General features: G+C 43.5%; 1 protein-coding gene across 1 annotated transcript in view; it reads left to right on the top strand.

Moving 5' to 3' along the window:
* The first annotated feature begins 4,210 nt into the window (after positions 1-4,210).
* PRR5L (proline rich 5 like) overlaps positions 4,211-26,284 on the top strand; it is a 174,198-nt gene continuing 152,124 nt past the window's right edge. Inside the window, exon 1 of the mRNA XM_025355714.1 lies at positions 4,211-4,473. The gene's annotated coding sequence lies outside the window, so the exon portion shown is untranslated. The remainder of the gene's footprint in view (positions 4,474-26,284) is intronic.

Here is a 26,284-nt window from a genome sequence, read left to right as displayed (position 1 = left end):
TACTGATTTACTTCCCATTCCTATCCTATGATATAATATGTATATACATACACACACATGTATACATATATATACACATATATGTATGTACATATACATATATAAGCACACACACCCTGTATTATTTCCATTTTACATATGGAGAAACAGACATAGGCAGGTTGAGTAGTCTGAGGTCACACAGCTAAGTAGTGGCAAAGTCCAGATTCAAATATGGGCAGGCTGGCTCCAGATTCTGCACTGTTAACCATCAAGCTGTACTTGTCTCCTTGTTGTCCCACAGCTGTACATTCATGTTTCTTCTCTTTGCATGTCTGGCTACCTTCCTTAGGCAGCAAGAACAATCTAAGAGTGTTCCTGGGCAATCAATCTGGTGGTGGTGAGAGACAATATACTGAGTGAGTGGAAGGGCTACCCTGGGCTTTGGAAAAAGACCTAGGTTCAGTTTCTGACTTCTGTGAACTGTTAGCAAATTACTTTCCCTCTTGGAACCTCAGTTTCATCATCCGTAAAATGGGAAGAATAATAAAAATACCTTTTGACCATTAGGGGGAGCTCAAGGATGACTTATACCCCAAAAGGGGAAGGATTGCTTATGTGGATTCTCAGTTCTAGTCACTGGCAACACTAAAGGGCAGAGCTTTCCCGTGTTGTGGGCAAGGGTTTGCATGACGGGGACTGGCCATCCCAATTTTCCCAGGGATGAGGGATTTCCTGGGATGCAGGACTTTCAGGGCTAAGTGCTGGGACAGTTCTGGACAAACCAGGCCAGTAAGTCACCCGAGTTGGAGCCCTGAGCCTTGGGAGAAACCTGCCTTTTGGAACACTTGCCCTGATTTCTCCAGTGGGGCAGATATGAAGAGAGGGATATGGACACATAATTTATTAGTAGAAAATGATTAAGGGCAGCAATCTTAGTATTGAGGGTTTTTTTTTTATCATAGCTTTATTGAGATAGAAATAACATTCATGTACCATACAACTTATCCATTTAAAGTGTACAATTCGATGGATTTTAGTATACTCACAGAGTTGTCCAACTATTACCACAATTAATTTTAGGACATGTTCATCATCCCCAAAAGAAACAGCATATCCTTAGCTATCGACGCTTGCCTCTGCCCCCGGTTCTCTCTATCACACCCAGCCCTAGGCAATCACTAATCTACTTTCTGTCTCTATGGTTTTGCCTTCTGGACATTTCCTATGAGTTGAATTATATGATATATGGTCTTTTGTACTAGTTTCCTCTACTTAGCATGAGAGGAGAAACTTCTTCAAGGTTCATTCATATTGTAGCCTGTATCAGTACTTCATTCGTTTTTTGCTGAATAATATTTTTTTTGTATAGATATACCATAGTTCATTCATTCATCAGTTGTAGACATTTGGGTTGTTTCTACTTCTTAGCTGTTTTGAGTAATGCTGCCATGAGCAATCAGGTACAAAGTTTTTGTGTGGACATATGTTTCATTTCTCTTGGAGTGTATACCAAAGGGTGGAATAGTGGAGTTTATGGGCCATATGATTACTCTGTGTTTAACCTTTTGAGGAAGTACAAGACCACTTTCCAAAGTGACTGCACCATTTTACAGTCCCCAGAAGCAATATATAAGGGTTTCAATTTCTTCACATCTATACCAACATTTGTTTAAAAAAAAAAGAGAGAGAGATGTGGGTCTCTGCTCTTTTTCCCAGGCTGGAGTACAGTGGTGTAATCATAGCTCACTGGAGCCTCAAGCTGCTGGGCTCAGTTGATCCTCCCACTTCAGCCTCCTGACTAGCTGGAACTACAACCATGCAGAACCATACCCAGCTAATTTTATTTTATTTTTTTAGAGACAAAAAATATGTTTCGTCTCTAAAACATATGTTTGCTATGTTGCTCAGGCTGGTCTCAAACTCCTGGCCTCAAACAGTCCTCCTGCCTCAGCCTTCTGAGTAGCTGGGATTACAGATGGGAGCCACTGCATCTGGCTCTGCCTTTTTGATTATAGCGATCCTAGTGGGTATGAAGTAGTATCTCATTGTGAGCGGTCTTGTTTTGAAGTTGCATTGGTATAGCAAACACATTTTATCACTGGCTCTGTCTTTTTGATTATAGCAATGTTAGTGGGTATGAAGTGTTATCTCATTGTGAGCAGTCTTGTTTTGAAGTTGCATTTGCATAGCAAACACATTTTGTCACTTATACTACTTGGATTCATTTGAGGTAACTGATGAAGGTTATGGGAGCTTAAATAAACTCCTATTCTCCCCTTTGGTTTCACTACTAAGTCCTGGCTGCCTTCTTTTTCAGAGGAATGCCTACGGGAGGTGGATTAGGTCAAGGGTCCTGTAGTCCTTTAAGGAGAGTCCTTGCCACCCTCCCGTTATTTCCCTAGTTTCCCTTTTTCTCATCCTTGTGTCAGTCCAGAGATGAGGGTGGGTTGCAGGGTGAAAGGACTGATCAATCTTTTTAGCTTTATGCCCCCTACTGTAGGTCAAAGAGTGGCTTTGAAATGGCCCGATCAGCTCACCAGGCGTCTTAGTCCATATGGGCTAATATAACAAAATACCACAAACGGGATGGCTTATCAACAACAGACATGTGTTGCTTATAGTTCTGGAGGCTGGGAAGTCCAAGACCAAGACACTGGCAGATTCTGTGTTTGATGATGACAGTTTCCTGGTTCATAGATGGTGTCTTCTCACTGTGTCCTCAAATGGTGGCAGTGAGGAAGGGAGCTCTCTTCTGCCTCTTTTATAAGGGCACTAATCCCATTCATGAGGGTTTCACACTCATGACCTAATCACCCCCCATAGATCCCACCTCCCACTACCATCACCTGGGGGTGAAGATTTCAACATTGGAATTTGTGGGGGATGCATACACTCAGACCATAGCACAAGTTGGGGACAAAAGCGCTGAGTGTTAGCAGGGTTGCACTGACTTGGAAATGCTGTCTGTGTCCAGATCAGGCATTACAAACTGCATGACCTAGGGCTCATGTTGCATTAACAATGTTGTGTGTGGTCCACGATGTTTCAAAATTGGAAAACTTAACATAAAAATCCACTCTTCTGGCTTTTGTTTAAAAATTTGCCAGCCCACCCATGCTGTTTCCACCTTTTTGCGTTGCTGCAGTTGGCTGGGGCTGAGCCCTGGCTGCCCCTTGAAGACTGGTGTGAGCTTTCCAAATCTCCACAGTTCCCACCATACACTGTTGCATCACAATGGGCCATCTCCACACATTTGTCACCTGTCTCATACTTGAGAATATTTATTAGTGCCCAATTCCTTCAGGGACCTAACACGGTGAACTTAGGCCATAATAGGTAGCAGGACTAAATGCAGACACTTGGGATCCTGGTTTTCCAGCCATCCGCATACCATCTCCTGATGAGTGAGTGCAAGCAAGTTTCAGGTGTAATGTGGGCATCTGATTTGTGATTTATGGTTCTTGATCACTTTTATGGGCCAGCCCCTGTTCCTAAGAGTTTTGCATATATTAATTCATTTAATCCTCATAGGAACCCAGTCATGATCCTAGTTTACAGATGGGAAAACTAACCCCCAGAGAAAACACTTACTCACAGTCCATGGGTAATAGTTGCAGAGCCAGAATTTGAAGTCAGGAGCAAATGAGGTCATTTTGCAAGGTTGCTCATGACCTAGTGTCTTGTTCATTATGGGGATTCAGTGGGTGCAAGCTTTATAATATTCATCTAATCTTGCCAACTGCTGCTAACGTGCTGTGTGGCTGGGGATTAGTCCCGGCCAGATGTCCCATAACAAAAGTTAGGAGTTGAAGAGTTGAAGTAGATGACATTTGTGTTTGGAGAAATGATATGTCTCATTCTTTTCAGCTCTAACTTGGGGTAAGTTTCTGAAGGCAAGTAAGAGAAGAGGAGAGGGACATTTGTGATCTCTCATGTATAGAAGACTAACAAATAGGCAGGTGGTCACACCTGAAGGCATGTCCCCTGATCCCTATTACATCATGCCATGGGCTGAATGTCCAAAATGCCTCTCCCAGCTCTGATTGGCCTGGCTACTATGATGAGTGAAGTCCACCAGGGAAGACATTGTGGCCTCGTTTCTCATCCTCCTGTCCCCAGGAGTAACACAGAAGCAGTTAGTAACACAACAGCATTGTCCTCACACACACAGGCCTGCTTTGTTTCCCCACCACACAGAGCAGCGGCTGTAACAATGGCCCCGAATGACACTTTGCCCTCCTTTCTCCGATGTTGCCTTGTTTTTTTAGTCTGGAATTGGCTAAACAATGATTTCCTGCAGTGGGTATCAGCTTTTCATATTTTCTGCCTGCTTCTCTGTCAGTCTTCAGGCCCCAGGTGAGTGAGTGGCGAGCCGGGCCCAGAGAGCTCTGGGTTCATTGGAACATCCCCTTTTCGGGAGGCTGGAAGGCCATGGTTCTTCACCTCTCCCCAGCAAGGTGGAACCTGCCCTGGAAGAAGAAACCGGATCAGGTAACACAAGAGAGACAATGAGAGGTTGGGGCTAAGGGGTGGGGTTGCAGGGGATGGCTGAGTATCCAGCCCAAGGAGGATGGGTTTCTGGCTTCAAGACATCCTATTTTCTTGAGAGCCACCATATGCTGTTAAATAAATAATGAAAAGCAACAGAGGTCAAGTTCAGCAGCCTCCCGATTAGGAAAATGCCCTCTGGCTGGCTGGCCCTGTTCAGTGCCTCTGATATCTCTGGGTGACCAGGGTCTTCATGGTCCATGTAGATTTATTGAGGTGACTGTTGCCTTAATAATAGCCGCTAGTACTAAGCTCTTTCTCTATGTATTGCATATGTATACCTATTACTGTATGTCTCTCACTGAATGATTAGTAATGATAGCAAACCCTTACGCAACGTGCCTCAGATTCTTGCTTCATTCAAACCCAGGCAGTCTGGTTCATCTGCGCCTTTCATCATCATGCCCCTTGTAAAGCTTTTTTTTTTTTTTTTTTTACAACGTTGTGCTAATAAACCAAGGTCATCACAAGATTTCATTTTGAGAGGCAATGGTGTATAATGATAGCTATGTGTATTGTGAGTCCTTTGCCCTGTGCCAGGCAGCGTTCTAAGTGTTTTGCAGCTATTTCATCAGATGGATACTTTATGATCTCTATTTTATGGATGAGGAAATTGAAGTACGGAGAATTTAAGTCATTCACCCGGGGTCACACAGTTGTTAAATGACAGAGCCTGGATTTGAACTCAGTTTTCTCTTAAGTATTGTGGGAATCTTAGTCCTGCCCAGCCCTGCTGGTCTGGAGTTAGTCTGCTTCTCTAGGTCATGGGGTATAGAGGATGACATTCAGTTTCTGGCTTGATAGAACATCTGCACCCAAGTTGACAGCTTAAGGATTTTTTTTGTTTGTTTGTTTTAAATGATTTTTCTATTGGCATCAGCTAGTCTTGCTTGAAAAAGATAGAATTTTCAATGATGACAGTGAAGGAATTTGAAAGGATAAGAATTGCTCAATAAGTGGTATCTCTTTTTTGGCCAGAGACCAGGCTAAGTTGCCTCATGTGTAGAAGAACATACGTGAAATATACAGAACTCATGGTATATTATGAAAGCAAACTTTATTTTTGCCTATCATTGTTCCTAATTTTTTTCAATGGGTCCTCACTCTTCCCTTGTCCTGGGATGAAAATTAAAGCAGGTCCACAACTCTTCTGGGCCCCCTTCAGGAATCAAAAGTTCTTAAGTCACTTTTAGTTCCAGCACAGCCTCATTCAGCAATTGGGATGTCCAGTCCCAGGGAATCAGCCAGATCTTCGAATTTGGTTCCTAGTGGAGACTTCTCTCCCTTCTCTAGTGGGGCCTGCAGCTTGGAAAGGGGGTCTATGGATGGCTTCTCATTTCCCACATTAAGTTTCCATCCTTCTCTCCTCTGGCTTACTGAGGATTCTGACTCCTGGCAGGGTGAAGGGAGAAGAGAGGAGGCAGGAAGGGAGCTGGAAGTCCTTACTTGGTTAATGCTATGACAAGCTGGCCTTTCACTGGCAGGTTCTGGTGGGTGTGTAAACCTAGTTCTTTCTCTCTTGGCACAGTCTTGTGGATAGTTCAGAGAGCGCCATTATTTCTCATCTTTGGGGATCTCTGAGTTGCTGGTCCCTTGAAGCTGGTTACCTAATAAGACTCCTTCTTAGTTCCCTGGCATCTAAGCAGTGCCATATTAGTTTGCTGGGGCTGCCATGACAAAATATCACAGACTGAGTGGCTTAAACCAGCAGTCCCCAGTTTTTTTGGTATCAGAGACCAGTTTTGTAAAAGACACTTTTTTCCACAGACCAAGGTGGGGATGGTTTCAGGATGATTCAAGTGCATTACATTTATTGAGAACCTTATTTCTATTATTATTACATTATAATTTATAATGAAATAATTATACAGTTCACCACAGTGTAGAATCAGTGGGAGCCCTGAGCTTGTTTTCCTGCACTAGACAGTCCCCTATGGGGGTGATGGGAGACAATGACAGATCATCAGGCATTAGATTCTCATAAGGAGCATGCAACCTAGATCCCTCACATGCGCAGTTCACAATAGGGTTCGTGCTCCTATGAGAATCTAATGCTGCTGCTGATCTGACAGGAGGCGGAGCTCAGGTGGTCATGTGAATGATTGGGAGCAGCTGTAAATATGGATGAAGCTTCGCGCTCTCTCTCTCCCTGCTGTGTGGCTTGGTTCCTAACAGGCCACAGACCAGTACTTGTCCATGGCCCGGGAGTTGCGGGCCCCTGGCTTAAACAACAGAACTTAATTTTCTTACAGATCTAGAGGCTAAAAGTCCAAGATCAAGGAGTTGGCAGGTTTGTTTTCTCCTGAGGTCTCTGTCCTTGGCTTGTGGAAGGCACTTTCTCACTGCGTTCTCACGTGGTCTTTCCTCTTGGCATGTCCAAATGTCCTCTTCTTGTAAGGACACAGTCAGAGTGCATTAAAGCCTGCCCTAAGGGCCTCATTTTAACTTAATCACATTTTTTAAAGGTCCTGCTTCCAAATACAGTCACATTCTGAGGTCCTGGGGGTTAGGGCTGCATCATATAAATTTTGGGAGGATAGTTCAGGCCACAACAAGTGCTGTCAGCTTTTTTCTGAAGGTAAATTTCCATTCCTCCTGGTGGTCCCTGTCAGAAGGACCTACACATCCCACAGGTTGGCCACGGTACATCTCTGGTTTATGGAAAATACTCAAGTTCCATTATCCCAGGGAATCCAGAGCTACCACGTTCTTCTCACTCCAGCTGATCACTCCATGTCTCTTGTATTTTGGGATTCACAGACATGATTCAGACATCAGCCCTCAGTGACGGTCAACCTCCAGGGACACAGCGTCTTGGAGGCCACTGTTGGAGGGTGGGTAGCGGACAATTGGGACTTGGAGTGCACCTATTGCTGTCTCCAAAATTCATCCTCTATGCCACCAACTGTTCTCCTCACCCAGCCTTCTTTGTGGGCTGGAGGTGGTCAGGTAAGAGGGAAACCAGCTTCATGCCACTTATTTTGTCATCCCTGCTTGATGGCCTCGGTGTCACAGCTCACTTTGAAACATGTCTTTTGTCCTTGGCATTACCCGAACTGAGACCATAGTCATTTTTACATCCCACTACACAAACAACATCTCATGTAGTTTTCATAAAGAACCCTGGGAGTACTTCTACATGTGGAAGAGGAATCTAGAGCTCAGAAAGGTTAACAAATTCACCCAAAAGAGATTATTCAGTGAGTGCAGGGAGGGGAGTAGAGATTCAAGCTTTAGCCCACTTCATTATTTACTTCTCTGGGCCTTCATCATCTAGGCTTCTTAGAGCTTTTACCTACTGGAGTAGTTTGGTCTGTGCTGGTAAAACGTTTTCTTCTCAGCAGAAAGCTATAAAGGTAAAAAAAAACCAAAAAACAAAAAAAACCACCACACTTCATCTCCACTTGCACCACTTGTGATGCAGGGGCTCGCAACAGGAGGACAGGCGTATCAGGAGCTTTCTTGGGTGTGTTGTGAGATGACCTCTGTGTAACCACGAAAGTTCTTTGACTGCTTGAAAGTCCTCCATTCCTGCCCCAGTATAATTTAATCAGCAGAAGAATGAAGTTCAAGTGAAATATCTTTTTTTTTGGTTGAAATGCATAAAGGCAATTCTGTTAGTCTGTTTTGTGTTGCTGTAAAGGAATACCTGAGATTGGGTAATTTTTAAAGGAAAGAGGTTTATTAGGCTCACGTTTCTGCAGGCTGTACAAGCATGGCACTTGCATCTGCTCAGCTTTTGGTGTGGCCTCAGGGAGCTTTTACTCATGGCGGAAGGTGAGTGGGGAGCATGTCACACGGCAAGAAAGGGTGCAAGACAGTGCCAGGCTCTTTTTAAATAACCAGTTCTCTTGTGAACTTACAGAGTAAGAACTCACTCCATTATCATCAGGGCAGCAACAAGTCATTCAGGAAGGATCTGCCCCCATGACCCAAACATGTCCCACTAGACCCCACCTCCAACGCTGGCATTCGCATTTCAACATGAGATTTGGAGGATACAAACATTCAAACTGTATCAGCAATATTGCATTCTGAGAATTTTATTGAAAGCAGAAGGGGCCATATCATCTCACCTTCTAGCTCCCAGGAGGTACTTTACTTAAAGAGGATTTCCAAATATAAAGCTATTAAAACAAACAAACAAACAAACAAATACCTCTTTTTTGTTTAGATTTTTAATTTTTTTTCACAAATAAAAAAACCCAAGCCTGTTGTTGCCCATTCTTCCTTAGGAAAGGGAAAGCTACATATGGGCCTGGCAGTGGTTCAGAGGCTGCCTGCCAAGGCTGTGTCAGGTTCATCTGGCAGCCGCACAGAGCTGGGCTGGGTTGGGCTGGGCTGAAGTTGGGGCCTAGGGCACAGGCCTGGGATGGGCTGGAGCTGCAGCTGCCTCTATCCAGGGAGGAAGGGGAGGATGATATTTTCTGTTCACCCACTCAGCAATTATTTAACGAACATTTATTGTGCCCAAGGCTTTTGTGGGCTCTCTGCCAGGAAAGGGCAGGTCATTGAATGGGCCCTGGGAAAAATGATGTCTGAGCTTCTCTCCAGTTCTCAGAGGAAGGTAAAGCACTGGAGGCGGGTGGTTCAGGGAGAGGGCGCAGAGGCATGGAAAAGCATGGTGTGCTTGGAGACCTATGGATGTTTTTGAGATGCTCAAGCACAGGCCAGGGGTCAAGGGAGGGCAGGGGTCAGAAGAGGGAGGAGGAAGAAGGTGGAAGAGCTGCCAGATTGGAACTTGGTGGGCAGGTTGGGCCCTGGGAGGGCCACAGAAGGATTTGAAGCAGAGTTGTGACCAGAGTGGGTTTGTCTTTTAGAGGGAACTCTGATGCAGGACGGGGACACACTTGAGCATCAGAGATGTCAAGGCTCAGGGAGAGGGGTGAGGGAAGATGAAGGGCAGAACCGAAGCCCTGGGAGGGGTTAAGCTGGAGAGAGTGGCAGGGGAGGGGTCAGTCTAGAATGTCTTTCAGGTTTCCAACTTGAACCACAGAAGGGATGCTATGCCATGACGGGTCAGTGTGTGTGTAGGGGCCAAGGACCCTCCCCAGCTGGAGGAAGTGGGGCATGGCGGGGGGTTGGAAGGTTGTCCTTTCTTTCAATAAATATACGGAGGGGCTACCCTGAGCTGCGTGCTGGGAGAGGAGAGCAGAGGGGACACCTTCCGTTCCTCACACAGCCCTTGGGCCAATGAAGGAGCAATTAAATGCAATGGAGCAGGAAGACCCTAAGAGGGAATTGGAAAATGACTGGGAAAATTTGAATGTAGACCAAGCATTCAGTGACATTAGAGAATTATTAATTTTTTAAGGTGTGATGGAAGTATTATGTTTTAGATGGGAGAATACCCCCTCATCTTTTTTTCTTTTGGGGAGATATAAGCTGGAATATTTAGGAGTGAAATGTCATGATGTCTGTAATTTACTTGGAAACAAAATAAATAAATAGAAGGAGAGACAGAAAGAGAGAGAATGAGCAAATATGGCAAAACGTTACCAATGGTTGGGAGTATATGGGAGTTTACTATTATTGCACCATGCTTTTGGCTTTTGGCTTTTCTGTGTGAAATATTTTGTAGTAAAAACTGGAACATACAAAGTAGCAAGCGCATTGATGGGAGGTAAGGGTACCATAGGAACACAATGAAGGGCCCCTAATCAGAATTCGATGCATGAGGGATGCTTCTAAAGAAAACAGCACTTAAGACCTGAGGAAGAATGATCCTTGAAGTGGGGATGGGGAAGAATTTTGGGGAGAATGTATGAGGCAGAGAGGAACAGCCTGTGTGTAGGCTTGCTGACCTGTCTTGCTAGAGGAACGAAAAGACATTTAACATGAGTGCTAAATGTGAAGCAGAGTCACTAAGAGATGGGAAGAGAAAGGTAGACAGGTCCTACAGAGTCTTATAAAGAGTATGGGGGAGTTTGGGCTTTGTCCCAACCACAGCATAACTAGGGGACTGCATTTCAGAAAGATACTGGCTCAGCCGGGTGCGGTGGCTCAGGCCTTTAATCCTAGCACTGTGGGAGGCTGAGGCGGGCAGATCACCTGAGCTCAGGAGTTTGAGACCAGCCTGGGCAACATGGCGAAACCCCATCTCTACTAAACACAAAAAATTAGCTGGGCATGGTGGCGGGCACCTGTAATCCCAGCTACTCAGGAGGCTGAGGCACAATAATTGCTTGAACCTAGGAGGTGGAGGTTGCAGTGAGGTGGAGGTTGCAGTGCACTGCACTCCAGCCTGGGCAACAGAGCGAGACTCTGTCTCAAAATAAAAATGAAAATAAGAAAGAAAGATGCTGGCTCATGTGTGTGCACCTGCTAGGATCTGGCAGCCCCTGTTTTAAGCACTTCATCTATATGAGTTCGCCTAATCCTCGCTGTGCCTTTATCAAGTATGTGCAGATTAGCACCCCTATTTAAGAGAGAAGACAGCCAAGGCACAGAAGAGTGAAGTCACCTGCTCAACGTCACATATCTGGAGGAGTCAGGATTCGAGGCCAGGCATCCTGGCTCCAGAGCCCACGCTGTCCTAATGACAAGGCAACACTGCCTCTCAAGTTTAGTCTCTCTCTGTGTGGAGAAGGAAGTGGAGGGAAGTAGGACTGTTCCTCAAGACAGGAAGACAGCTTCGGAAGCAACCGTATACGTCCAGACTCAAGGTGATGGTGACTTGAACTAAAACAATGACAGTGGTAATGGAGAGAAATAGATGCAATAGAAGGTTACTTTGGAGTGAAATCAATAGGACTGGGTGCTTGAAGAGTTGTGTCAGGGGAAGTCAAAGACAATGCCCAATCATACCCCACTGAACACCTAGCTCTGTGCCTTCTTGGCATGAGAAAAGGGCTAGAGTAAGAGAATGTGGAGATACCTTGCTCGTAAAAAAAAAATCGAGAAGACGTTGTCAGACCCATAACATCCCCTTCAGCTGTGAGGAGCAGCCTGTTGTCCACCCAACCTACATATCTCTTTCCTGGCTTCCGCTAATCCTTATTTTTGGTGCAACTTGCCATTTTCACTGTTTGAATTTTGTAATCTGCACCTGTTGTAAAATATAGATCATTCCTTTATCCTGACTTGACTGGCAAAACAGAGTCAAACCACAGCTCCTGGTCCCTTCCCTAATTGTCTCTCAAGTCCCTAAACTGCCATTAGCCTTGAGTGATGTGACATATGCACCTGCCTGTGTCTCACAAGAAGCCCTTGATCCTTGGGCCTCTTCAGAGGGCTTAACCGCAATGAAAAATTAAACCAATATTGAAAAAACAATAGAACGAACAATACATGGTCATGTCCCTCTAATACTTATTGATTTTTAAGATCTTCTCAGGCGTGAAAACAAGATTCACTGCTAGCATCCCAACATTGGATTCCTGTTAACTGGAAGAGTAGCTTATTGATCAGGGTGGGATGTCCAGCAGGGCAGGAGCAGGCCTGTGTCTGCTCCACCAGCTAATCATCCCCAATTCAACCCTAAGAGGTGGAGCTCAGCTGGGTGAGAGCTGCACTCACTTGAAATGAGGGACATTGTGGCCCAGGAAGGTCCTCGTAGCATCCTCAGAAGAGACTGAGGCCATTCCTCAGTTATATACCAACTCTCTGGGGACCTCATCTTTTTATTGCTAAAGGCCTCAAGAATTCCTCATTATTTTTTTCTGTGTCAAAAATAATATAACTACTGCATGAATTCATGTATAGAGGACATGGGTCTGCAGAATAAAATGAGTTCATCTACATATATTCCTGCCTTCCATTCCTCTGTCTCAAGGAATTGTTCATTTAACAACAGATGCAGCTGTTACTCTGTGCTGTTGCTTGAAGGTTGGCAATACAGCCATTCACCATACGCCAAATGACAAAAATCCCTGCTCTCATGGAGCTTTTGTTTTAGGGGATGTTGTGAACAGTTTGGTGAGGAGCCTTCCAATCCATATATGTATTAACACAAACAGGTTTGTGCTGTACATATGATTCTGTGGCTGGGTTTTTTCACTAACAATATGTCTTGGAGCTCATTCCGTGTCAGCATGAATGATCCTTCCTCATTCTTTGATAGTTGCATAATGGTTCTCTGCAGGGATAAACCCCTGCTAGTAAACATACAGTTCTAATTTTTCTTTCCACAAATAGCGTTACAGCGAACTTCCTTCTGCATGTACTGTTGTACACCCACAATTTTGGACACTTACTAAGTCATGATATATAAATTAACCTCTCTGTGCCTCAGTTTCCTCATCTGTACATTGTAAGTAATGATAATAATCTCCTTCTAGCCATCAGAGAAGAGCAAATGAAAACCATGATGAGGCGCACTTTACACTCACTGGGATGGATATAATTTTTAAAAATAGATAACAAGTGTGGGTGAAGACATGGAGAAATTGGAACCCTCATGCGCTGCTGGTGGGAATATAAAATGATGCAGCTGCTTTGTAAACAGTCTGGGCGTACCCCAAAAGGTTAACACAGAGTTACAATTTAACCCAGCAGTTCCACTCATAGGTATATACTCAAGAGAAATAAAAACACATGTTGCCACAAAAGTTTGTTTAGAAATGTTCAGAGCAGCATTATTCATAATAGCCAAAAGGTGGAAACAACACAACTGTTCATCAACTAATGAAGAGATAAACAAAATTTGGCATATTCACACACAGGAATATTATTTCACATTAAAAAGATATGAAGTACTGATACAGGATCCAACATGGATGACCTTTGAAACGTTATGCTAAGTGCAAGAAGCCAGTCATAAAAAGCTACATATTACATGATTCCATTTATATGAAATGTCCAGAATCGCCAAATGTATAATGACGGGAAGTAGATAAGTGGTTTTTAGGGGCTGGGGGTGAGTGGGAAGGGAGGAAATGGAGAGTGACTGTTAATGGGTATGAAGTTTCCTTTCTGGGGTGATAAAAACATTCTAAAATTTGCTGTGGTGATGGTTGCACCTATCTGTGAATATACTAAAAGCCATTGAATTGTATATTTTAAATGGTTGAATTGTATGGTAGGTTCTATGGTCTGAATGTTTACGTCCCCCTGAAATTCATCTACTGAAACCTAATTACTAATGTGATGATGTTTTGGAGGTGATTAGATCATAAGGGTGGGGCCCTCCTGGATGAGATTATTGCCATTACTTAGAAGGCTAGAGAGAGACCCCTCACCCCTTCCACCGTGAGGACACAGCAAGAAAGTACCATCTATAAACCAGAAAGTGGGCCCTCAATAGACAGTGAATCTGCCAGTGCTTTGATCTAAGACTTCCCAGCCTCCAAAACTGTAAGAAAAAAATTTCTGTTGTTGATAAGCCATTCAGTTTATGGCATTTTGTTATAGCAGTTTAAATGGACTAAGTTAGTATATGAATTATATTTCAATAAAGCTGTTATTAAATAAAGTAAGATTGCTGTGAGGACTGACTGAATTACATAAGGTGTGTAGAAAGGTGCTGGCACTTTGTCTTTTTGGGCGTAGCTTGTGTCACTTAGCCAGGAATCTCCTTGCAAATGACAGGATCTCATTCTTTTTTATGGCTGAATAGTACTCCATTATGTATATGTACCATTTTTTTTATTATTATACTTTAAATTCTAGGGTACATGTGCACAATGTGCAGGTTTGATACATAGGTATACATGAGCCATGTTGGTTTGCTGCCCCCATCAACTCATCATTTTTTTTTTTTTTTTTTTTTGAGACGGAGTATCGCTGTGTCTCCCAGGCTGGAGTGCAGTGGCGTGATCTCCTCACTGCAAGCTCCGCCTCCCGGGTTCACGCCATTCTCCCGCCTCAGCCTCCCAAGTAGCTGAGACCACAGGCGCCCGCCACCACGCCCGGCTAGTTTTTTGTATTTTTAGTAGAGACGGGGTTTCACCATGTTAGCCAGGATAGTCTCGATCTCCTGACCTCGTGATCCACCCGCCTCGGCCTCCCAAAGTGCTGGGATTACAGGCTTGAGCCACCGTGCCCGGCCAACTCATCATTTACATTAGGTATTTCTCCTAATGCTATCCCTCCCCTAACCCCCAACCCCGCAACAGGCCCTGGTGTGTGATGTTCCCTGCCCTGTGTCCAAGTGATCTCATTGTTCAGTTCCCACCTGTGAGTGAGAACATGCAGTGTTTGGTTTTCTGTCCTTGTGATAGTTTGCTGAGCATGATGGTTTCCAGCTTCATCCATGTCCCTGCAAAGGACATGAACTCTTCCTTTTTTATGGCTGCATAGTATTCCATGGTGTATATATGCCACATTTTCTTAATCCAGTCTATCATTGATGGACATTTAGGTTGGTCCCAAGTCTTTGCTTTGTGAGCAGTGGGTGCTGGCACTTTGAATCTATGTACCTACTACCTTCGTTATTGCTTCCAGGGGATGGATTTCTAGAAACAGAATTGCTGAGCAAAAGGGGAGGTGCATTATTATTATTTTTTAATCATCTTGCAAAGTTGCCTTCTAATAAAGGCTTTACCAATGCACCCTCCAAGAAGCAGTGCATGAGGATACCAGTTTTTTTCTCTTTCCTTTTCCTTTACAAAGCAACCACCACCAAAAAAGTCTGAAAGAATATACACAAGTGTTTACAGTGATTTCACTGGGTGATGAGATCAGGTGTGCACTTCCTTTTCCTGTATTGCTTATCTCTATTTTCTCATAGTGCTAAAAAAAAGAATATGGAATAGTTGTATAATGTTTAAAAAATAAAAGCACCCCCCACATCTCTTCTTGAGGCTCCTACCCACTCACAGGGTTGGTAGTCATGACTACAGAAGACCCTTATTGCCACACCCTGAAAAGGACAGGAGCCCTTCCCATTGTGACGGTTTTTCTTGTAAATTTCTAGAAGAAACAGCCAGGGGGCGACAAACCTAAACATGAAGGAGGTGTGGAAACTGCAGTTATTTTCCCAGACCTGTACTTTCTTGCTAGAAGGCACCAAAAAGCCCTGTAATAAAAATCATACTGTGAGATATTCCCCCCTTACCAGCTACTAGACACAACAAGTTTGCAAATGCTTCATATGCCTTGTCATTCACTTCTCACAATTCTATCACAGAGGTACTGGCGCAAAAATGAAGTTAAGGAAATTAAGCGGCTTACTCAAAGGCAGACTCCTAGGAAGTGGCAGAGGTAGATACTGTTAAGACGCCTTCAACTTCAAGTCGAGAGTATCAACAAGGATATTTTATTATCTCATTTAAAAGTGAGGACATAGGGCAAGCTTCAGGGAAGGTTGATTTGGCAGCTCAGCAATGTCCTCAGGGTGCCTCTTCTTTCTACGTCTCTGGTCTGCCATCTTCCTGTTGCTTACACCCTCAGGCAGAAATAGCGCACTAGCAGTGACATCTGGAATAGCAGAAGACCAAGCCAATGCACCCTCCCAGAAGTAGTGCATGAGGATACCAGTTTTTCCTCTTTCCTTTCCTTCTCGAGGCAGCCACCAACAAAAAAAGTCTGAAAGAATAGGCACAAGTGTTCACAGTGATTTCTTTGGGCGATGGGATCAGGTGTGAACTTCCTCTTCCTTTTCTTGTATTGCTTATCTCTGTTTTCTCACAGTGCTAGAAAAGAACATGTAACAATTGTGTAATGTTTAAAAAATAAAAGTACCCCCCACATTTCCCTTTGCTACATCCAGGGGAAGAAGAGAGGGACAGTTTCTTCCTAGGGTTTTCTCCTTGGAGTGAGGAAACTTTTTCCTGAAATCCCTTTCCCTTCCTTCCAGCAAACTTTCCCCCACAGGCACACTGTGTGTCTCATTGGCCCAATCTAGGTCACTTACCTACTTGGGAACCAATCATTGGTGAAGTGAATGGAATTCCCTCTAGGTCTATCCCTGGGGTTTGTGCTGGAGGTGGGTCATTGTCCCCTGAGGAGGAATGTTTCCTGAGAAAAATTGGGATTTTATTAGGAAGAAAGAGGGGAAATGGATGCTGTGGAGCTGGAAGGAAGAACCAATGTGTCCAGCATTGGTAGAGACTCAGACATGCATTTGTGAAACTCGGTAGCCTGTTTTTAGCTGCTGTGCTGTTCTGTATCTTTGCCAAGACTTCCATTGCTAGAAATTGATTTTGGAGGATGGAGAGTATAAGTCACCCACATCTGCTCTTTCTCTCTGTCTTCAGGACCCATCTTCTAAAGGGGATTTGAAAGTTTGGTTTGGGGCAGGTTTTTAGAAGTGAAGTAGTTGGTTTTTGAAATGCCACGGTCTCCACTAGATAATTTCTACCTTGCTGTCTCTAGCCTGGAAGAGTGCTATTACACATTCCCCCAGGTCCCTCAGGGAAGGTCCCTTTGGGATGGTCTCCTCCTGGCAGCTTATAGGACTAATTTGATTAATAGTATTACATTTTCGATTTAGAGGACTTTGGAAAGACCTGTTTGACCTCCCTTCATGGGAATCACATTTTTAGCTGATGTGATAGATTGAGGTATTGTTCAGTAAATCTTCACTCACTTCCCTTCCACCTTGGGACACAGTGCACTTCCTGAGTCACTGACTCTGGGCTTGGGCATTGACTTATTCTGGTCAACGTAGTGTGATCAGATGTAACTCTGTTAGAGGCTCTAAACAATACTTGCACTGTTTGGCTTGGCCTTCTGCTGTTCTGACAGCCAAGAGAAGAGCATAACTTGGGTAGCCACTGCCCTTTCTCCCTGTGCTCCAGAATTAGTCACATGGAACAGACACAAACCTGAACTAAGGCAGAATTGCCCTAGTCAACCTGCAGATCTGTAAGTGAGAAAAAAAAAGTCTTATTTTCCTCAGTCACAAAGTTTTTATTTTGCAGCAGTATTGCAGCAATAGTAGATGGATACAGGTGAAATTGGAGGGCGTTCAGCAAAGTGTATGGACAGTGTAGACACATTAGACAAACTGTGAGAATATGTCTCATTGAAGCAGCTCCTGGAATAACAAGTGTTAGGTATGGCTCAGGGAGGGAATGACTTGGAGTTGTTTTGGTGAGTTTCTTGGAGCAGCCTAAATTCTAAGAACTTTCTATAAACTGTTTTCTGACCTATTCTCACCAAAACAAGCGTCAAGGCCAAGAAATTACTAAACCCTGTGTTTCATCATCAATACTCAAATGTAGTATAATATAGAAGAAAGAGCACTGGACATGGTGAGGCTTTGGGACCACAGCTGTGTACTGCAGTTTAGCTCACGTCTAGTCTGTGGCTTCAGGCATGTCATTTAATTTCTCTCAACTTTACTTTCCTCACCTGCAAGTTAGGGGTAGTTTTAAGAATAAAATGACCAGGCTTATCTATGGTTTTCAAACTGTACATTTAGTGATAGGATTTTTTTCAAACAAAATCAACAAGTAAACCTGAGAGTTGAATATCACAGTTAGTTTCAACATTCCTTATTTTGGACCCAAGTCTTTTACAGTTGGCGGAACCTCCCAGGTTCCTTCTCAGAGCCCTTAGAGTTGCTTGCAGCCTCATTTGAAAACAACTGATATGGCACAAACACTCTACAAATGTGGATGGTGGTGGTAGTGGGGATGATGGTGGTGGTGGTAGTGGGGACGATGGTGGTGGTGGTAGTGGGGATGATGGGTGGTGGTAGTGGGGATGATGGTGATCGTGGTAGTGGGGATGATGGGTGGTGGTAGTGGGGATGATGCATGGTGGTGGTAGTGAGAATGATAGGTGGTGGTAGTGAGGATGACATTGGTGGTGGTAGTGGGATGATGGGGGTGGTGGTAGTGGGGATGATGGTGGTGGTGGTGGTATATGATTTCAAAGTCTCTGAAAATGTTTCCTTGTCATCTCTTTCTCCCAGGTCCCTCTCACTGGCTGTAATCGGAAAGCCACCATTAGAGATTTTGTGTATGTGTGTTTGGCACACTTCTAAGATTAAAAGGATGAGGAGACTCAACTATATTCAAAAAGTCCACCATAATGACAACACAGTCACTTCTACAGTTCTATGATGTCTCAAAGTGTCTGTGTATCACCCATGATTATCCTGTTAGTTAGGTGGCAATTCTTTGACTCCACGTCACTATTAGAGCAGAGCAATTTACCATCCTGACCTGGAAGCCTGTTGTGTCCTCTCAAAAGAACACAACATCATTCCGTGGCTTGACATAATGCTGGGCTTCTTTACTCATATGTGCTGCAAATGGTACCCTAATTTACTCTGTCCCCAAGGGTATTCTCAGTTCACAACTCTGTCTGACAGTGAATAACAATAAGTACTATCAGTTGTTGCAAAAATAGATTTTACCGTTAGATCGAAACTTGGCAGCAAGCCCGTCAAGAACTCTCGTGTGTCCAGCCCACTGCTTTAGAACTACTGCCTTAAGTATATTTCTGCTTTGAAACTCATTCCCCTGATCCCTAGGAGCTGTTTACACTTTCATAAGAATGAGCCCATTAGAGTCCACCCAGAGAGCATTCAATAAGGACGAAGTAGAGCCTCTTAGTTTGAATTCACTCAGGAGCAGACCCTGAGATAAGGATACTAATGCAAGTAATTTCTTTGGAAGGTGAGGGGAACACCGTTACACAAGTAAGGATGTTAGGTGGGCAAGGGAAAGTAGCCAATAAAAGATGAATTGTCAAGAAAATTACCCATGTGGGTGACTGAAGCTAAATCCTACCAGGGGATTCCCAGAACCAGCATGGAACATGCACCCCAGAGTTCTCCCACCCAAGAGGAAAAGGACTTGCAGTATTTATACAGCAACTTCCTTAGTCACTGGTTAAGAATGTTGCCAGGGGCTGGGCGGGGTGGTTTACGCCTGTAATCCCAGCACTTTGGGAGGCCGGGGTGGGCAGATCACGAGGTCAGAAGATTGAGACCATCCTGGCTAACATGGTGAAGCCCCGTCTCTACTAAAAATACAAAAATTAGCTGGGCATGGTGGCAAGTGCTTGTAATCCCAGTTATTCGGGAGACTGAGGCAAGAGAATCGCTCGAACCAGGGAGTCAGAGGTTGCAGTGAGCCGAGATCATGCCACTGCACTCCACCTGGTGACACAGTGAAACTCCGTCTCAAAAAAAAAAAAAAAAAAAAAAAAAAAAAAGAATGTTCCCAGGAACATCAATCCTGAATTTTCTGACCTTCCATGTGCATGAGCATAATGCACCCCATAGAATCAATTACGGGGAGAACAGGAGGGAGGAAGAGCTTGAGAATGCAGCAATTGAGTTTAGGGAAGGAAAGAATGTCAAGGGTATTTAAAGTTTCTTAATTCTCATTTTATGCAGTGCTAATCCCATTCTAAGGTGTGGCTGCTTGGCATAGCAGTTTTTAGTGAAAACCTTAATGAGGTAGAAGAAGAAATACCACCTCTTGGTGACATATCTAGCACCAACACGACATTTTCACAACTTCAGGCAAGCATCTCTGGCTTGGCTGGGGCAGAGCCGGGGGAGCAAATGTCTTCGTGGAGAGGGCTATTTTTTGGCACCTAATGGGCCCAGCCCAAGAAGCAAAGGCCTCCCTTCTTGGCCCCCTCTTGAGTTGGTAGGCTATGCCAGGTTGAATTTTATATTATCTTAACAAACCATCTGAAGTTATAGTAAAAAAATCGGGGAGGTTTATTACTTTTATGAAAACTCTAAGACATTAAGCACTAATGCTCTATGTATGGGTTACCTAGTTCAAGATGTCACTTTTTTTTTTTCTGGGCTGAGGAGAAATGGGATCTTTGGGAAAAGGTAGATATGGCAGTCTCTCCTGGCATAGTAAGATCTTTTCACACAGGGGCTTTTGCTGAATGTTTTGCTTTTTTACTCAGAGCTTTTAGTGGCGAATAGTGTTGGAATTTTGGATGTCTATCTATCTTTCTCCTCTCTGAGCTCTAGCCAACTGAGGTATAGATTCAAGGAATTCAAAAGTATCAACTTATGAATAACAAAAGCTTGGAGACCATCAAAATGTTTGTTAATATGGGAAAGGTTAAATATTAATACATTATGGTAAATCCATATAATATAACTCTATGTAGCTATAAAAGAGAATGAAGATGCCCCCTTGAATATTCACATGAAAAAAGTGCCAGTAAAATGGGAAGGAGTGAGAGGAGATAACGTATTTGGAGTGTCTTGTATATGCATGAAGTTTGGAAAGAATCACAAGAAAATACGAATAGGTAGGGCCTGGGAGTAGGAACAGGGTAGGTGGGGGCCTGGGTGGGAGGGAGCATTTTTACTGAATACCATTTTTTGAGAAGCACATAAATATATTGCCGGTATATACCTAGATATCTAGAGAAAGACTCAAAGAGGGGAAGATGAAAATACTTGCTTTTTTCCTCAGATCATGAGTCATCTGAGTGTATCTTACCATGACTTTGGGAAAGGGAAAAATTGTTGGGGAAGAAAAGATGGAAAAGTACAAATGAGAGAACAGGGGTTGTGTACTCTGAAGGTAGAGATTACCATCTCCGTCTGCTAAACACAGCACTGCTGTGCTGTCTACATTTCACTCAGCAGGTGTGCTTTACACCAAGTAGGTGCTTGGGAAGTACGCCTGCTAAGGGCTGAGCCAGTGTTGTATGATCTGTTGGATCAGCTGTTCATTGCCACTCACTTGAGAGGTAGTATAGGGTGATGGATAAGAGCATGGTCTCCTCCATCAGAATAAACCAATGTTCAAGTCCTGGCTCTGCCACTTGCTAAATATGTGGGCTTAGGTACCTAGTTCATCCTCTCTGAGCCTCTGTCTTCCCTTGTAAAACAGGAATACTGCTATTACCCACCTCGCTATTATGAAGTATAGCATACAGAGTGCACAGCACAGTGTCTGGCCCATTGTAGTTGCTCAATAGCTTTTAGTGTTTGCTTTTATGAGTTCAAGTCATCTTTGTGGTGAGGAGCACAGACCCTGACCCCTCTACTTGAGGTAGAACCAAGTCTATGGTTTTTCAGCCTGGGCAGGGCAACCTGCCCTTTTCTGACTTTGCTGTGTGATGAAGCAGCTGCATTTCCATTCCAGCTTCCAAGGGCTGAGTGTGGGGGTCTCCAGAGGAGCCACTTTACTGACAGATGTATCCTCTAGGATTCCAGAGACAATGCCAGATGTCGGTGTGCAGCTGTGTTCACAGAACATCCTATCAATGTTTATTCCCTGTGTAATTGCAAAGCAAATGGCTTAATGCCATTGTAAAAACAACTCTAAAAGTTAATAGTTCTTCTAATAGGAACCCCCTCACCACCACCTTCAAAAGCACCAAATTGTTAGTTCTCAGTCTTCTGTCTCACAGAAAGAAAACCAGATTACACATTGGTCAAGATATGTACCTAAAGTTTCCTTCTTGATGATTTAATCTTGGTTGGGGTGAGAAAAAAGCAGGTATCAGCCGTGCTAGTGGGGATTTCCTACCCTTTATATTATTACATGTTTCATCCTGCCTTGAGGAAGAAGTTTTAAGCTCTACCAATATTCGGGGCTCAAAGAGTTATGTGTGTTTCAAGTTTTAAAAATGTTTGATATATCAAAGATGGTTTTTGTCCTGGTCCCTGCCTTCTGGCTGGAGACACTTTGCTTTGTTGGGTAGCCAAATGCTGTCTCCTTTTGAAGCAGCAGGTGAGCCAATGACCGATGTAATGGGAGTAGGGTAGAGATGCTCTAAGAATGGAGGGATCTGGGATTGGACATCTGGCTTGTGAGTCCAAGTTCATTCCCAATGTCTTTTCCTGTATGAAAAAGCCACACACCTCAAAATGAGGTTCCAAAAGCAGCCAACCTGTAGTTTTAACAGCATGATTGACCTTATCTGCATTGCCAGTTCAATCTACCTTGAGGAAGAATACTAAATAGACTTGCCCATGGTCAATTTGGGAACCAGAGATGGGAGGTTAGAATGCACTGCAATTACTGCCATTGCTGATTTCTCAGTCCACTACACTCGAGGCAGCATGTACTGGGCAGTTTGGTGTAGTGGTTCAGATTATGGGCTCTGAAGCCACACTGCCTGAATTCGAGTCCCAGCTGTGCTCTTATTAACAGCTGTGTGGTTTTGACCTAGTTATTTAACTTCCGTGTGCTTCAATTTCTCTGATGTAAACTGGTTGTTACAAGATCTCTACTTCATAGGATTGTGAGGGTTAAATAATTAACATGGGTAAGGTACCTGTTTCATAGTGAGCAGTGTAGAAACTTAGTCTCAAATACCCTGTAATGAGTCCTTTCGTTTATTTGTGTAGTACCTGGTACTAAAGAGGACCTAATTCAATTGAATAATGTGGTTGGCAAGAAGGAACTGAAATAAGTTCCCTGTAAATTATTTACGTAACTTGGATGGGAGGTCAGCTGGTCCCTTGGGCTTGGGCTCCTGTACCCACATGAGCAATCTCTGTTTTTGCCTTGCAACAGCCCACAGCTAGGGTTGTTATCCGAAAAGAATCTCCCCACACATCAGTGAGTAAAGTGGAGTTGGCTCACAATAAGCTGGTGAGGTCTGAGGAGGGCGTGAGGGGATGTATATTGCACATACTTCAACGCGCACACACATGCACCTGCCCATTCCTGCAAACCACTTTCACATCTTTCAGGATTTCTTCTCTCCAAAGTCCCACTTGGCTACGTTTTAAGGGTTCCCCTTGATGCCCTTTGCCCCACAGCAGCCTCTAGTGTTGTTTTTTCTCTGCCTCTGGGGAACTTCAAATTCCTTACTCTTTTTAGTAAGCAGAGCTGTTTAGCTCTGCCCCAGCTCTGACCCACAATTTTACTCCATCATACACATCTCAGCCCAACATCTTCAACTAGATTCATTGATGTATGAAGACGGCGCTTTCCTTAAGGGGTCTCAAAGCACTTTGCAGACATCCAAATGTCCAATCCCCAATTAAGTGCCTGCTCTGTTATCTACTATCTATGTGACCTTGGGCAAGTTATTTCACCTCTCTGAGTCTCAGGTCACTCAGTTGAAAAATGAAGATAATGCAAGGACTGTGGGGGTTGCTAGCAAGAAGTGAAATCATGACTGCAAAACATAGAACAGTGCCTGGTGTCTAATAGCATCTCAGTGTATGCTTTTTGTATAAATATATAGCAGAATCCTTCATCTAAATTGGATTTCTCACAGTGGAAAATGGACATTGACTTGACAACTTTTTATGATGTTTGTATGAGGACTATAGGGCACAAAGGAGTGAACAGGGCTATCTAGACGGCACTACGAACTTTTGCAAGTTACTTAATTACTACACATTAGTCTCCTCCATTGTAAAATGGGGATAGTAATCGTACTTATTTATGGCTGTTGGGGAGATGAAATGAGATAATGCATGCAAAAACAGAGTCTAGTCCAATGTAAGAATTTAGGAAAACTTAGCTATTATTATTAAAAGCATATGCTTTTAATTGAACTATTAGGATAAGAAAGCATATTTGCCTCCTTTCCTGGTATAAAACTCACATTTGCAAAGTCTAGATGTATTTAGGAAATCCCAATGTTTTTTGCTGAAGGCTTTAGTCAAGGCAGAAGTTATTTAAATTAAGCTGATAGCTTTGGCTTTAGAAGTATTAAATCACTACACAGTCCATAAACTTACTAATAATTGTCTCTTGATATTTCATTTGAAAATCTGAGCTTCTTTTTGGGCTGTTAGCTTTGTAGTAATATCCTTTCATCGGCTACACATTAGAATTAATCTGGAGTATGAGAGAATAGTTCAATACTCCTGACCAGTGTTCGCTTTGATTTTGTATAAACTGTGAGCAATTGGCCATATTCCACAAGCAACTAGTTATGAAGTGGAATATGCATGAGCAGACTTTAGTGTTGAGATCAAATAAAGCTTGCAGCAAATTTAATGTGATGTTGTAAAGGATATGCAAAATCAATATTGTGCTGTGTGATAATTAGACATAAACGCAGTTCACACAGATGAGTGTAGTTGCCTTGCCTGAAACAAGCCCTGCTAGGATTAGCTACCTAAGAAGTGGGTGGGCCTGTTAGGAGTAGAAAACAGCTTTGGAGCCCCTCAGAATTCTTCTGAACTAAGAGCCTCCAGATGTCTCTTCATGTAGATGGAGCCTGGGTGACCAGGAGGCTTATCAGGACCAGGACATGACAAAATCAACCTCCTCCTGGCCGTTATAGGGGATTGACTAAGGGGAAGTTTATTAGTCTAGGACAGGAATCAGCAAACTTTTTTATAAAGGGCCAGATAGAAAATAATTTAGGCACCAAGGGCCATATGGTCTGTGTTGCGGTTACTCAACACTGCCATTATAGGGCAAAAGCAGCAATAAAGGATACAAATGGTTCTGGCTGTGTTCCAATAAAACTTTATAGAAAACAGGTGATCTGCTGGACATGGCTGTGGTTTGCCAGCTCCTCCTGTAACTATCTGATGGGTTCACCTTGCCCTCTGCCTAGACAGAGCTGATTTATCAAGACAGGGGAATTGCAATGGAGAAAGAGTAAATCATGCAGAACCAGCTGTGTAGGAGACCAGAGTTTTATTATCACTCAAATCAGTCTCCCTGGGCATTTGGGGATGGGAGTTTTTAAAGAGAATTTGGCAGGTAGGGGCTTGAGAAGTGGGAAGTGCTGATTGGTCAGGTTGGAAATGGAAGCATAGAGGGGGTTGAAATGAGATTTTCTTGCTGTCTTCTGTTCCTGGGTGGGATCACAAGACTGGTTGAGCCAGATTACCGGTCTGGGCGGTGTCAGCTAATCCATCCAGTGCAGGGTCTGCAAAATATCTCAAGCACTGATCTTAGGTTTTATAATACTGATGTTATCCCCAGGAGCAATTTGGGAAGGGTCAGACTCTGGCAGCCAGAGGCTGCATGACACCTAAAACATAATTTCTAATTTTGTAGCTAATTTGTTAGTCCTACAAAGGCAGACTGGTCCCCAGGCAAGAAGGGGGTCTTTTTGGGAAAGGATTACTATCAATTTTGTTTCAGAGTCAAACTGTAAACTAAATTCCTTCCTAAGGTTAATTCAGCTTACGCCTAGGAATGAACAAGGACAGCTTAAAGGTTGGAAGCAAGATGGAGTCAATTAGGTCTAATCTTTTTCACTGCATAATTTCCTCAGTTATAATGTGTACAAAGGTGGCTTCACTCCTAGTCTAGACTAAGGCTCTGAATGGCAAACTGGCGAAGAGGAGAACCCGAACCAACACTTTCCGGAAAAGGCTAGCATCTGGGTTGATGAATGAAATAGGGCCATGGGAAGTTGGAGCACAGGGAAGCTTTGAACACTCTTCTCTCCTCTCCACCTTTACAGGACTTGTCTGCCTTAATGAGGGCAACCAGCTGGAGAGGTAGTACAGAATGGACAAGCGTGTGAACACTGACTGGGGTCAGGCTTAAACCCCAGTTCTCTCTCAATTTAGCTGTGTGATCTTGGACTAATTGTTCTGCCTCTCTGAGCCCATCCGTACAATTGGGTTCATAGAACCTATCTTGTAGAATTGTGAGGATCAAATGAATTTTGCTATGTAAACTGTTGAGCATGCACTAAATGGTAGAGATAGTGTGTCTATATACTGTATTTTATGGGCAATTTAAGGAAGGTTCAAGGTCTTTTTGAGATTTGTCACTTTTCCTACAGACTTTAAATTGCAACTCCCCATAAGTTGAGTTTGTGTCCAGAGTTATTTGACTAGTTCCATAATATGCCTAGGAGTAGAATTGTTAGTTCAGCTTTAGGTTGTCCATGTTCAGCAAGTACTAAACAGCTTAGTAGACACTAAGCAATTTTCCAAAATGGCTATACCTATTTGCATTTCCATGAGCAGTGTGATGTGAGTTCCAGTTGT

Source organism: Theropithecus gelada, chromosome 14, assembly GCF_003255815.1.
Source record: "Theropithecus gelada isolate Dixy chromosome 14, Tgel_1.0, whole genome shotgun sequence".
NCBI lineage: Eukaryota > Metazoa > Chordata > Mammalia > Primates > Cercopithecidae > Theropithecus > Theropithecus gelada.
This window is presented reverse-complemented; position numbering and strand designations above follow the sequence as displayed.